Source organism: Rousettus aegyptiacus, unplaced genomic scaffold, assembly GCF_014176215.1.
Source record: "Rousettus aegyptiacus isolate mRouAeg1 unplaced genomic scaffold, mRouAeg1.p scaffold_m13_p_1, whole genome shotgun sequence".
Lineage (NCBI taxonomy): Eukaryota > Metazoa > Chordata > Mammalia > Chiroptera > Pteropodidae > Rousettus > Rousettus aegyptiacus.
The window spans coordinates 27,261,183-27,277,098 of NW_023416284.1; the positions used below are offsets into that span (position 1 = coordinate 27,261,183).

The following is a 15,916-nucleotide window of genomic DNA, read 5'->3' on the forward strand; positions in this document are numbered from 1 at the left end:
ATTCCAAATTGAAATAGTGCAGAGGCCCCCTATTGAGAACCATCTTTACTTTAACTTGTTTCCTTCCACCAGTGTCACTGAGTTTACAAGAGTCTCAGTAATATAATATAAACATACAATAAGTACGTACTTAATGTGTTATGACATTTAACAAGAATTTAATATTACACATTTGTAAAGGGCTATGCTTGAGTGAAATTTTATATACACACACATACAACACAGGAATAAGTCGTGGAACAAGGAAGAAAGAAGGTAGAAATAGGATAAAATTCCTGTCCTTCAGGGACTACAGGCCAATTAAGAAAGTCAAACACAAGAAATGCCTAAAAAAGAAAGAGCGCAATGCTGGGCTCTTGGTGCCATAATAGTTCAGAAAAGGGAGGACAACATAGACTGCAGCCTTATAAGGTAGAGAAGGAAAAATAGGTAGCGAAGGAAGAAGTTCAGCTAAAACCTGAAGATCTAAATAGGCTGTAAAGCCACTGAAGACATAATGACTAAAAATTATTCCACTGTTGTGCTTATTTTCATCAATTCTGCTACAGCAGATTTGAAGTGCATTATAAAATCTCTCTTAAATTTAAACTCTGAAAAAGTGAGGCTTCTGTTTTGCTTGCAATTTGTCAAATTTTATATATTCTTGGTAGTGAGCTAAAAAAAAAAGCCTCTATTGTTAGTGCTTAGGCTGGTCACTGCAGTGGTTCTCCATTAAGCACTGAGAACACAAAACATTAGATTTGGCCAGATCATCAGTAACTTTAGAAAGAAACGTCATAGTGGAATGCTGATGACAGAAGTCCACTTGTATAAGACAACAGATGGTAGTAAATTTTAAAACAGCATGGTAGGCTCTGAGGAGTCTGGTTATGGAAATCTGATTAGGAAATGCCAGGCCCTCATTACCTCACGTCATTCCAAAACCTTCCTGGTTGGCCTCCTAGACTGATTTCTCATCACTTCTCCTTGCTAATCACTTCCAGAGTCCATGTATACACTCAAAGAGAAATCTGACAACATTGTTTTCAAGTCATCACGCCCCACACATTCAATGGTTCCCTTTCTTCTATTATACTAAATTTAAACTCCTCATTTCCAACTACCTTAGCTTGTATTAATCTTTTATTAATCCTTCTCCAACTGCTTCTTGGCCTTTTAGCTAAGATCAAGTGTATTAATCCTTCTCCAAATTCCTAGAGCATAACTTCAGTTTGGCATTTACCATACTGTTTTATATGTATAACTGCACCATATGTCTAAGCTTTCTACCTTCGCTTCCTCATCCACCACCTTCCCCATTGAGAACAGTGACCTTACACTAGTACTTCAAATGCTACCTAATACCATGCCAGATACACATTGCCTGACAAATGACATAATAGTTAGATAAGGAATAACAGTCTTCCTTTCTGGAGTGCCTTTCCCCACTTATTCTGCTTCACAGGCTTCTACTTTTTCTTTAAGACTCAGACCAAACATTTCCCCCTCCAGAAAACCTGATCGATCCATTCTGTCCTCCATCTCCTAAACTGAACTAAATCCTGTTCCTATAGTAAAACATAAATACCTCTATTACAGGACTTATCAATAATTGTAATTATCTCACTCCCATAAGACGAGTTCCTTGGAAAAAACTTTCTTATTCTCTTTTGTCTCCCCATGCCTAGTAACACGGTAAGTAATGGGTCAAAAAGTGGTGGTTAAATAATTGAAATAGTGACTATCCAATGATGTATAGGTGTTCCTCCCCAAACAAATGGGCCAATACACATTTAAAAGCTAAAAGAAGAACTGAAAGAAAAGAGGACTCAACAGTATGAAGTAAGGATAATCACAGGATCAAATTCCTTTACGAACTGGGAAAAAAGTATGACTCAACAGACTGACAAGTAACACTACAAAGAACAGAAACAGTTCTATTGAAATAGTAAAGAAAAACAGGAAGATGGAAGCAAAGACAAAAGATAACATTATTTGTAGGAGAAAGCAAACATGGAGAACTTATACCTGAAGTTCTTAAATCTATGATGGTATCTGCTGCTTAAAAGAAGTTACATGAGTAATTTTTTCTGCATAAAATGAAAAGGTAAAGAGTACCAAGATGTAAAAGCACTCAACACTAAATCATGAGCCGGGGCGGGGGGTAGGGAGGGATGGGGGAGTTCTAATCCCACTTTATAAAGCACTGCCACTGATATGACACTACATAGCTACTTTAGCACACTGTTCAGCAACTTCTCTAACTCTCAAGGAGTAGCCAAGGCTTACTAATAAAGTTTTCAAAAAGTGGGTAAGTGGCTAAGAGATACTGTTGACTCCCTAAAGGGAGGCAAGAGGAAGACATCAAAGAAAATAAAAGGAATAAGAATAATGAGGGTAATAAAGTTGCGATCTAGATATTCCTGAATCTTCCCACTCCATTCCAGACACTTGGCATTTTATCTTAAGATTTGGTAGCACGTGAAAAATTAAGCAACTGAGAACTCAGAAGAAATCCTTGTAATGATCATAGCAATAATTCTAGTCACATGCATCTCGGGAATTATTTTTTAAAATATGTATTTTATATAATACATAACTTTTGTTACAGCTTCTCAGCACCCAAGGAAACCAGAAGTAAGGTCTATGGCAGGCACTTCTGCCACCTACTATCTGTTTTAACTTTCTTCCTTAAGAATACGACCCCAATTTTATCCTGGACAGCACTGCACCTTTTGCCCTTCCTGCTCTCTGGAACATGGACATAGTAACTGTTGTTCCAGCAATAACCTTGGATCAAAAGGTAAGCCACACATTGAGGATATAGAAACAGAGAGAAGAAATACTGATCCCTGATTTTTTGTAAAGCAACTGTGAAGATGCCATCCTACCCCAGAACTGCTTACCTGGTTCCAGACTTTCAATGTATTTAACTACTATAAAAAGATCTCTACCAGTGGGTATCTACGATTCCTAAGAAACACAAAATTTTGAACATGGAAGTGAGGTGATACAAGCAATAGAATCTAAAATAAGACACTCTCTTAAAGTAGAAGTGGATAAGGCAAATGTTAAGAATTCTGATATCACAGGTTGGAAAGCTGGTGGCGTTTATCAAAGAGTGACATAGGATTTGGTCAAACTGTCAACTATAGAAGTTGGCAAGCTAACCATATACCAACCAAGGCTATAGCAAGGAGAGAAATGTAGGAAAAATTTAGAATGTTGGCATGTGTCGGCTCCTTCTTGCCACCTAAAGTTCTAAGAGAGCAATAAACTTCAATTAGAGTTGCAAGCAGAGATGGAGAAAACTCGCATTTGCCAAGTGAGGTGTTCCCTGCCTATGGTCTGCAATTGAAGCTGAGAGTCCTATAATTTAAAGCCTTGCATGGTTGAAAAAACACCACTGCTTCTGAAGTAGCAAACTGAAGTAATTGAGCGGTAGCAGCAAAATTGCAGCCTTAGCAGTAGAGAAGACTGGTGCCTTGCCACACAAAAGCAATGTTGTAAGGGTGTTGTCTTTCTACCCAAGACTGTTTCAAATGGCCTCGCCAGAGCCATCATTCCTTCAGCAGCTAAAAGAGGTCAATGAACTTAAATGGAGGAAATATTCTTCATTTCCACTAAAATTTAGCATTTCTTTTAAATATGAAAGTAGATGATAACAATTCACAGTAGCATGAACAGTATCTGTGACTTTGCCATCAATAAAAATCACAAATATATTCATGTCACACAAGTGTTGCAGCATCTCAAATTTTTAAACTCACCTACTCGAAATTATAATAGTGTATTAGACTTGCCACTAGATCTTTTATTTATGTGTTAATTTAAAGGCACATCCATTACTGTGTTACAAAGTTATTACTTTGCTAACCACATTTCAATATAATTCATTGAGTTCCTTTGTAATCCTTTAGGCATTTTATTTTATGAATTTTGAGACACTATTCTGAGAAAGGTCCACAGGTTTCATCAGACTGTTGAAAGGGTTGTAAAACAAGGTTAGAGATCCCTGGGGTAAGCAGACCACAATGGGCAGGGTCTGTCTCGGCAGGTCCTTTGACTCAAAGCAGAAAAAGTCTAGAAACTAAGTTTTTTAAGATAACTGTATGGGAGGACGGGGAGAGAAAGAGTTCTGACTGCAAAAGCCTCCTACATTTCCAAAATAATATCCATCAATAAGCTCAACAAGAAGAGAGTTGTGAAAGCAATACATTTCCCAGAAAAAGCATCTTCACCAATATCGATCTCAGATGTGGACATGGAAGATAACAGACAAGGTAAGATCTTTTAGAGGGCAAAGGGGACAATGGAGACCCTACAAAAGAGTAGAATCAAGGAACTCATTACACTGTCAGGGAGTCTCTGGCACTACTACCCAGCAGAATTTTATAATCTATATGGACTAGTAACTACTTAGTGTTTCTGAATAATAGCTTTTATTGCTATTATCCTCTTCCTTCTCCACCACTATATATTAGGTTTATAGCATGCGGATTCGATTTGTAGGTCTCTGAACAAGAAGCCACTCTGGGATCTGATGAGAGAGACTGCACCCAAAGAACCTGGATATAATTACTAGATGAAACTCTGGGTTATCTCCCTTGGGAAAAGACGAGTGGGTTCTATATATAAAAGGACATGTGAATATTTATTACCCAAAGAAGTAGATTGTAGTGGAAACCTAAAAAGAAATGAAATAATCTATTACTGATTGAATTCACATTTTGTAACCATGTGATGTTAAAAAAAAAAAATTTAATTTATAAGTGAGGTAATAATTTAGGCTATTCACAAGCAAAAGTAGCCAGTGGTACTTTTTTCAAAATTAGTTATCATATAATACAAGCCAAATCAAAGTTTACATTCTTAGTTCAATTCCAGCAAAATAACAGTGTCATTCATTGGAAAAGATATGGCTTAGTGATTAAGAAGACAGGATCCAGACAGAGCAAGATTGCCTAAATTGGAATCCAAGCTCTTCCACTTTTGGTTATGTGACTTTAAACAAGTAAATTAACCTCTTTGTGCTTCAGTTCCCTCATTTTAAGATGAGAATAAAAATAGTAACCACCCTCCAAAAAAATGGTTGTGAGGATTAAATGAGTTAACATACACAGAGCATGAAGAAGTTCTAAAACGTAGTAAATAGGCACTCAATAAATGTTTAGCTATTATCAAATTCATACTCTTCAGAATTTTCTAAGTTTTAAATGGCTGTCACTCTTATTCAGTGGTTTTAGACTTACAGAACCTAAATCCCTCAATAATCATTTAGCAACCTCAATGGAAATCAGCCCCTCATTCAATTATTTACTCTAAAGAAGTGACTCAAAAAGGATTATTTTAAAATTTTGTCAGTTTGCATATAAGAATTGAAAACATACTTTTTCTATAGAAATACGATCATATGAAGCAGTCTACAAAATCCTATTTACTCTATAAATGAAATTCTAAGTCTAGAATTCTAAGACTATAAAAGCTCTAGTTGGATAGCTTGTAGTAGAGAAACAAAGGTGTAACAGGGGGGAAAAAATAATAATTTTTTTCATTTTCCTGATGCAGGACAGCTTGTTCCTAACAAAATTTAAATAGTTTATATCTGGCATACTACTTACTACCTTCTATATCTTGGATCTCCCATCTTATACTGCCCTAAGGCATCAATATTGGCCCCCAATGTTGGTGTTATAAACTCCAAAATTGCTTGCTTTTCTTCTCCAGTAAAAACTCTCACTTTTTCAAAGCTGTTGGTTTGTGCTCCATTGAGGAGGAAAGCAGAAAGCATCAAACGAATATCCACTAAGGTATGAATAACTGAGCCTTTAAACCTTCTATGAGCAATGACCTTTTTAAAAGATAAACTGAAAAAAATCTTCGATGAAGTGAAAATACAGGTGGAAGAATCACAACTTAGGATTGGAAAACTGATATACAAATAGTAGGTCATTCTTCAAACTCGACTTTCACAACTTCTTTCACCGCCAAAATTTCAATATTCATAATACAGCTTGGGCAAAAATTGGGGGCAGTTAGGTGGGCAACTGCCATTTGTAAACACAATTGTAATTTCAGAGCTATTTGTCACAAAATCAGAGATAAAAAGAGAACCTCACTAGATCACTTTTTAAAGTCCTGATATTACTTCTTTTGAAGTCCAACAATATTCTTTAAAATCGCCAAGGGAAAGAAAGTTCACAACTTGTTCAAATTTGATTTAAGGTATATAATTCATTGTGGTTTAAAAAAAAATTTTAATAGGTTAATCTATATCTCTCTTGCTATATATAGAGTAGAAAATTTCTTTAAATTCTTAGAAAATGAGAACTGGTCAGAGTTCTCTTCGTAATGATGCATCACATTTTACAATGTTAACATTACTTGGGGTCCTTCTCTAAATTTAAGGAGTCCAGAACTTCTCCCAGCAGACCTGATTTAAGAATCATAGTATGTTTATTGATCTTCTTTAGATTCTCTCCAAATTACTCCACAAATATGTCATCTTAGAGTCATAAAATCGTATCCTAAATTCATACGAGCCACACTCACAGTTAGAACTCCATTTGGGGTACAAACTTAAGGATCATATGGTCAAAAAGATATTTTTATGTTATATATGTGTAATTCTCATCTTAAAAATATTTTACTCTATAATTTAAGGAGGAAAAAAATATTTGGGGGACTAATCACTGAACTACATTCTATCATTAAGTAAAGACTGTATTTTGCATTTAAATCTCACTCTACCTACTAGAATCTCTACCTGAGTAGCTGGAAAAACTGATGAACACCAGTTCCTTTGACATAAGAACACTCGAAGTCTTCTTTGCAGCTATTATCTAAAAACCCAGACAGAATCTACTATAAATACTTCTTATGCTTAGCTTAAAAAAAAAAAAAATACACACACACAATACATTCTGTCCTTATAGTGTTTATCCTGACCTGTTTGCAACCTTACTGCTTCGACTCACCATACGACATTTACTGGATATCCTACCTACATCAGTTTTATCTCCACACATTCTGCTTCCATGGCATTATATCAGCAGTATGGCATCAGTGCTTGCAGAGGATTAACGTCACTGAGGATGATCCCATCTTACCTTTCAGTGTTAAGTATGATATACAGAAAAATTAATAAACCCAGCTTAACCTGCTACATGTAATGTCTATGGTTCAGTGGTCCTCAAAGTGTGGTCCAGAGACCTTTTCAGGGGATCTGAAGAGTCAGAACAATTTTAATAAGACTTTTTTTTGCCTTTTTCATTCTCATCTTCTTGTAAGCGTATAGTGAAGCTTTTCAGGTGCTATGTGATGAGTGATATCACAACAGAAAGAGGCCAAACTGAGAATCCAGTTGTCTTTATTAAACCAGATATTTTTAAATTTGCAAAAAATAAGCAATACCAATCCTCTAATTCTTTGTTTCTGAAAATAAGTTAATTTTCATAAAACATTAAGTTACCTATGTTAAGATGTGACTTTACTGTCATTTCTATGTAAAATAATATTCTAATATTTAATTTCTAATACAAAAAAATTTTGATAGATATAATTCACATAAATAAAAGCTCTTTGAGTACTAAATAAATTGTGAGAGACCACAAAATTTAAGAACTGTGTTATAAGCGATCACTACAGAATGAAGATCACTGTTTCTAATATAGTATAATGTAATGGAAAGAGTAAGGTCTTTGAAATCACTCAAATGAGCTTGAATTCTTAACTCTTCCACTTATTAACTGCATCCCTGAACAAGTCAAACAAACCTCTAAGCCTCAGAGAACTGCTCTGAGGAGTAAATGACAAAATATACGTGGCACACTCTCGTACACAGTTAATGCTTGGCACATTGTAGATAGTCAACAAATGATAACTACTGGAAACTCTTTTTTAAAAAAAGACATGCTTGCTTGTTTTCTTGTCAATAAAGTCTCCGTGGTATACAGCACACAACAAATATAGTTGAATTCAGTTCTACAATATGATTTAAAAAAATATTTGGTATCATGTAATTTTCCCTGTCCACAACAAACAACAGCAGGCTTTTCAAGAGATGCAGAGAAACTGAAAAGGCCAAAGATCAATCTCTAAATTACCTGAGTCTTCACAGGTAGGCAACAATATAGAGTATCTATTGGGTAGATCATAGATTTATAGATAAACTTGAGTTGCATTTGTTTTCAGACTATCACAGATGCATTCTTATAGCTACTTTTAGATTCCTCGTTACAATTTCAAGTATGGCTAGATTAAAAGAAATATTAAACTGAATTAATTGTATTACACAACAGACTTTAGTTTTTATAAGAAATGAACCAAAAATTAAAAGGGGTAGGTAGAGAGGGAGTGATCTGGGTAGGGATGATAATTCAATTATAAAATTTAAGTCATTGAGGAGAGAAAAATTACAGAACTATACCAGTCAAAGGTATATTCATGGAGGGAGTTCAGAAAAAGTAGGAGTGAAGCTAAAATCCTGATGAACTATGAATTTCACCATGAATCAACTGACTATACCTATTAGTTAAAATCTAAATAACCACACCTGTGTTCTAAGAACACATCAACCATTATCAATTTACACAATACATCAATATTGATTATCATTCCATGGTGTAAAAAGATCTGAAAATTAACTTCCACAGAAATCCCAGTGCTACATAGGGTGAAATGTTTACTAATAGTCTTTAAAAATGTTACAGCTTAAATTTTTTAGACTCTAGGGGAGTCACTGTGCCCAGAGTCTTATCTTCCTTATTCTACTACTGGCGCCTATGTTTTTTGTTTCTTGTTAACACTTCAAAGCTTTTCAACTGTCCTGTCTTTAACACAGACTTTAACTATCTCTTCCTTCTCATCGAGCATAGTAATTTCTTCCATAAATTGTCACAATCTTTTCTAGATGAAATTGCACATTTCCTCCCATATGTTCAAGGGATCCATACTTATCTGCCATCTTCTAAAATTTTATTTTTACTTACAAATGTATATATAATTTACAAATATGAATTTTTTTCTTTACACCGACTTTCAACCCACCACGAAGCAGATATGGGATTATCAGGTTCTTTCCTCAACTTGAAAAGCATGGAGTACTTAAGACTTCCACATTTCAAGACTTACTACTTTAAAACCACTATAATAAAGACAAGTAGTTTGGGTGACAGAATAGACATATAAACCAATGGAACAAAATCCAAAAATAGACCCACATATACTTGGTCAACTGATTTTCAATGAAGGTGACAAGACAAGTTAATAGGGAGATGAAAGACTTTTCAAAAATGACGCTGATACAACTGGTTACCTGTATTAGGAAAAAAGTTAACAACGGCCCTTTACCTCACATAATACACAAAACTTGAAAAATGAATCTCAGAACGAAATGTAAAAGCTCGAACTATAAAACTTCTAAGAGAAATCATAAGAAAAAATCTGTTACATTTGGCTAGGCCAATATTTCTCAGATATGACATGAAAAATCACAATTGATAAAACTGTTAAGTTAGACTTTATCAAAATTAAAAAAACTTCTGTTCTTCAAAAGACAGTGTTATGAGAATGAAAAGAAAAGCCACAAACTGGAAGAAAATGTTTGCAAAGCACAGATCTTAAGGACTGTATCCAAAATATATAAAGATCTCTCAAAACTCAATAGTAATAATAAAGTAAACCCAATTTTTAAAAAATAGGCAAAAGATTTGAACAGATACTTTAACAAAGAAGATATGAGATGGCAAAGCAGCACGTGAAAAGATGCTCAACATTATTTGTCATTAAGGAACTACAAATTAAAATGTCACTATACACCTACCTGAATGGCTAAAATTAAAAGACTGATCATATCAAGTACTGATAAAGATATGGAGCAACTGGAACACTCATATGCTGCTCGTGGGAATCTAAAATGGTACTACCATTTTCGAAAATAATTTGACAGTTTCTTAAAAAGTTAAAGCATACACCTATCATATGATCTAGTCATAACACTTTTAGGTATTTAACCCAAATAAACCATATGTCCACACAAAGACACATACACAAATGTTTATAGCATTTTTACTTGTAATAGCCCACATCAATCCAAATATCCACCAATGAGTAAATGAATACACAAATTGTTGTGCATAAATCCAACAGAACAAAAAGGACTGAACTACTGATGCATATAGCAACGAAGATGAATCTCAGAATAATTATGCTGAAGAAGCCACACCAAAATAAATAAATAAATAAATAAATAAATAAATAAATAAATAAATAAATACTGTATAACTCCATTTCTATAGAACAGTAGAAAATTCAACAAACAGTGACAGAAAAGCAGACCTGTTGATATCTTGCAGAGAGAGGGACGAGAGAGAAGAATCACACAAGGATACTAGGAAGCTTTGGGGAGTGATAGTTATGTTGGGGTAATGATTTTATGTGTGTATATATGTCAAACTTATCAAACTGTACTATATTCATTATACCTATATATTTTCTTTAAGAAAAGAAAACTAAAAATATTTGTGATTTGGAGTAGGTAAGGATTTCTCAGCTAAGACCCTAAAAGAAAAAATTGATAAGGTGGATCAAAACTGGAAACCTTTTTTCCTCTAACAATAAATTTGCAACCATAATATTTAAAGAGTTCTTAAATGCAATAATAAGACAAAGTACCCAGTTTTAAAATGTGCAAAAGTTATGAACAGACATACAAGTAGCCAATAAGCACATTACTAGATGTTCACCATTAGTAGTCATTAGGGAAATGCAAATTAAAATCACAATGAGATATCACTCCATACCCATTATTAGAATGTCTAAATTCAATCTGAAAAGTGGTAATCTTCCTTCATGAATTTAATTTACACCACACAGGATTCTTCTTAATATTAATAACAAAAATAATTATGTGTGTGCTTTAGGGTAAAGTATGAATGATTATTCCCATTTTATATGGCTTCCAATTCAGTGCTCCTCTCATTACATTACCTGGGCTTCTCAGTTTTCTATTTCTTGAACTATCCATAGACCTACCTGTAATGTATTAAAAAGTACTATCTTTTTCTCAGCCTCTATTTACTCAGTCTCATATTTCCATAATCTCCATGAATTGTATATTTTTACATAGCTAATATATCACTCTGCAAGCTCCATATATATGTGGTGGGGTGGGGATATAACTATGTTAATGTAACTATGAGAAAGTGTATTCCTAGGCTTAAAATCTCCATTCAGCACCACAGGACTTCAACGAAGACCTGTCCATAGCATCTATCCTTGAGATTCTCAAGTAAGTACTAGTATGGGGCAGAATAACTTTTTTGTTTTCCTTTTCTTTTGTTGTTTTTATGAGAATCGTGAATACTAGTAAGCACATAAGTATTCAACATGTATCTCTCAATTTGATAAAATTAAAACAGAAGTCTAATTTCAAATTTGCAATTCTAAAGCTACTCCCTTTTTCTTTGGAAGTGGGAGTCAAGTCTCCCATTCACTACTCACATGACTATAAGGGTCTGCACCCTGATCATCACTCTTGAAATCCTAACTCTTCTCATTCAACATTGGATACACGTCTGCTTTGTATCAGACATTTTTGTAGTATTTTGCCTTGTTCACTATGCCCTTTCTCAGAGTTGTCCCCATCCTGTCTCCATCCCAAGTTACTAAAAGTTGTATCAATACCATGTCTGTACCAGTACTACGACAACAAATTAAAGGACTTGAACCAGGGACGATACCTCACCCAAGTTGTTCACAGGTTTTTCTACCTCAGGAATTTAGAATTAGGACAGAATCTGTCTGGGCAGATCTCCTGAATAAAGAAGCTATGAACTTGGAAGGCATCAGATGGCCAAGGCCAGAAAGGCAAAGAAAGCTGGTTTGCAGAAATAGAGAAGTAAATTACATATGGAGAAAAGCAACAGAGAAGAGAGTATACTGCCTAGGTTCCTAAGAACCTAAATTCTGTTCCCTCAGAGGTCCAGCTATCCCTGCATTCTGTGAAATACCCCAATATTTTCCAAATAAATTTTTTGTTTTTCTTTTTCATTTGATATATCTAATGCTGGTTTCCTTTTCTTGCAACCAAGCAAAGCTTGATGAAAAGAAACTTACTAAGTCAAATAATTTTTTTTTTATTTTTCAGTATTATTATTTTATATTATGAGCCCTGTTGGTAGACACGGATTTTATATTTAACTCCTTTCATACTCTGTATATTCACCAATGCTTTTTACCTTCTATTACCACTAATATTATTTTTCCCTATGTATATGAATTCATGACAACTCAGATTTCACCACCACCTCCCCCTAAAACAACTGCTGTCTTTCATAACTAGATTTTTTTTCAATTTTAGAGAATGTATTTAAAAATTAAATTACCAGTTTTCTATCATTTTTTCCAGTCTCCTGATTTTTTCCTTCTGCATTTTTTTTTATAGTATCCTCAATTAAGTGAAATGTTTTTTGGCACCCCTCATTTAAGAAAAAGCCTCAAATTATGATGAATACTGACAACCAAGAGGCAGAATTTAGTAATCAAGAGCATGAGTACTGAAACAAGACCTATATAAAAATCTCAACTCTATTCTTTATATGCTGCATGCTCTTGAGCTGCTTAACTTTACCTCAGTTTCCTAATTTGTGAAATGAAGGCAACTGTACTGACCTAATAGAGTTGCTGGGGGAATTTAATTAATATACCTTAAAATGGTTAAATAATGCCTTGTCTAGTAGAAAGAACACCATAAATGCTAGCTATCAAAGTCAATACTTGATCACAAAAGAACTTTTATAATGCCCTTAAGTCAATGAATAGTCAATGGTACCCTTTAATACTTGACGTTCAGAAATGGAAGCCAAAAGGCATTAAATCATCTAAGAATATTGCCGACATTTAATACTATATTTTTACTTAATTTTAATTTTTATTATTATTTTTTTAGACAAAGCACCCTTGGTTGACCTCACAGATTGCAAGGACCTTTAAATTACATTTAGGATGATCTAGACCAGAATTGTCTAACAGAACTTTCTGCAATAATGGAAATATTTGTGTGCTATCCAATGATAGTCACTAGCCATGTGTGGCTACTGAGCACTTAAAATGTTGCTAGCGTGATTCAGAAACTGAGTGGAAAATCTTATCTATTTTTAATTAATTTAAATAGCTACATGAGACTAGGGACTACCATTTCAGACAGTAAAGCTTTAGAAGCTAAGCCAGAAAAGTTCAAAATACATTTTAGAAAAGTTTCTGTAATGGTCAAAATTAAGAGGGTCTCTCATTATTCTCCATTTAATTAGACATGCCATAAATAAACATGAAAATTGATAAGATTTTTTATCAGTCCAAAAAAAGTTTGATAAAGATGACAACAGGATAATGCAAAAGCTATTTCTGCTACTGTGGGGCAGACCTAAAAGCATAAAATTATATTAATTATAAAAATAAAAATAGAGTCTATGGCCATGCCACCATGAACAAGCCCGATCCCATCTGATCTTGGAAGCTAAGCAGGGTCGGGGTCTGGTTAGTACTTGGATGGGAGACCACCTAGGAAGATCAAGTGCTGTAGGCGTAAAAATAAAAAATAAGAGATTGTAAATTGACAAGGTCCTTGCAATCTGTGAAGTAAACTTTAGGGTGCTTTGCCTAAAAAAAAATAATAATAAAAAAATAAAGTAAAGTAAAAATATAGTATTAAATGTCGGCAATATTCTTAGTCTGAAGACCAGTTGCAAACATGGACACTACTGGTGGAAACTGTAGAATCTAAGTATTTAGGGTAAAAGGAAAACAGAAGGAGAAAAAAAATCCTCTTCTGCCCCATGTTTTTAAGCTGACAGCAAAGGATACGAATCTGTCCTCTTTTATTCTAAAAATGATGGTTTCTTTGCTTTCTATTATTGGAAAATAGAGAAGAGGAAAAAATATGCCAGATGCCTTATGTACATATTTAATCATATCAATCCTACCAGATGAGTAAGGTAAGCATCAACAATCTTATTACAACAACATTTGGAAAACTGAAGTAACTTGTCCAAGATCACATGGGTAATATGTGGCAGAGATATGACCCTCTATCTACCTGATTCTAAGGGTGTATCTCAGAGCTGCCTTATCAATACTGAGCCTGCTATTAGAAACAGGCCACCAAGAAGCCTTAAAATAAAATCTACCCACCTCTGGTCATTCTAAAGAGCAGGGTCATCAATATCAACAGGAGGAAAATGAGGAAACAGATGGACAGGAAATTCATCTGGGACAAAACACACGAGCTTCTCATGGTTAAAATATCCCTGTGTTCTCTAGCATATCCCAAACAGATATTGGATCAATAATAAAAAGGATTTTTAAGAAAGAAGCATAACAAAAAGGAAAAAATGAGTGTGAAAAGGGGGTAAAAAAACAGAAAAGAAAACAAGAGGAAGAGATCTCAATAAGGAAAGTAATGAATGTTACCAGAAACTAAAGTGCTACTGATAACGCAGTATCCCGGGCTGAAGACATGGATGAACCATAAAATAAATCATCTAATTGATGTTAGCCAATTTAGAAATGCAGGAAAGGCCCCATTTTAACAAGTCCAAAGAAATATCAAATTTTATTTTGCTTTGATCAAACCAAATTATAAAAAGTCTATTGCTACAATATGTGAAAGAAGCGGGTTATATAAATATATGTGCTAACATGTCTAAATAAAGCAAATGTTCTAAGAAAGCTTTTGCTTTGTCAGTAGGCTTTTTTGCTCTTGCTGAATCTATACTTGGATATAAAACAGGTATACCTAGGATTCAAATCCATCTTATGCAAACTCGAACCAAATGGATACTGCTAAATTTTTAAGATTCTATTGTTTGACAGAAACTGTATCCATCATTATCTAGACTCTCACTCTTGCTATCGAAAACTGAGGAACTAAATAGAGATGTAGATGACCCAGTATTCACTATCCAGACTCTTACTATTCAAACTCAGGACATAAATGTAGTGGATTCAGATTGCATGGCATACTTGTGAATTCATGTAAATTTTTAATATAATTTCACGAGTTACAAAATTAGGGTTTTGTTTTTTTAGCAACATGCAAAGTACTCTACATAAACACTGGCTTCAAAACAGATCTGAGAAAACATCTTTTTATACTATATTTCTTAGTAGTTTGCTGGGACAAGTTATTAAGTTATTGCCCGTCAGCTCCAAACCCTCATCCTTTCTTCCTATTCAGCTTTAATCATACTGGAACTGGGACTCTGCACATCACACTTCTGCTTTGACAGCTGGTTCCTATAAAGCTCTCCTGTAGGGATGAGAAGCCTTTGATGGAGTAACACTCTTATGAAACACAAAGAATAGACAGGAAGGCACAAATATCTTTTCCCTTTTCCAGGCTTGCAGTCCATCTTTAGTGCCCCCTCTTGGCAGAGCAGCTTGGTTAAAATTAAACGGTATACTTAGTTACTGGCACAAAATCTTTTGTAACCTTCTTTTAAAGGAAATTTCTTGGGCTTTTTCTAATTCACGGATAGTACCTACTGGTATAAAATTACATAATATGAAGATATGAACAACAGCTATCTCTGTCTTTCCAAATTATCTATAAGAAATATGTATCACCTTTTATTCATAAAAATAGAACAATTATAATTTTTAAAATAATCCTAACACATTCCAATTAAACTAGGATCCAATATCATCAATAGAAAATACTTGTTTACCTTAAATATTTAAAGGCGGGGAGAGGAAAAGTTTTAATTCATTTACTAAATACCCTTTTCTACCCAACAAAATTTTTAGATGTCACGTGTATTCATTCCACCCTCTAACTTTACTTATAAATTGTCAATTCCCATTTTGTTCCTCTTCACTGTTACTACTACATACTAGGCAAATCTGCCTTAGCACTTCCTCAGTTCCCTCTGCCTGGAAT

At 34.2% G+C, this 15,916-nt stretch overlaps 1 protein-coding gene and 1 pseudogene across 2 annotated transcripts in view; one reads left to right on the forward strand and one right to left on the reverse strand.

Moving 5' to 3' along the window:
• Positions 1-15,916, reverse strand: part of FOXJ3 (forkhead box J3) — a 109,021-nt gene that overhangs the window by 72,170 nt on the left and 20,935 nt on the right. The gene's annotated exons all lie outside the window — the stretch shown is intronic.
• On the forward strand, positions 13,445-13,564 carry LOC118606779 (annotated as a pseudogene).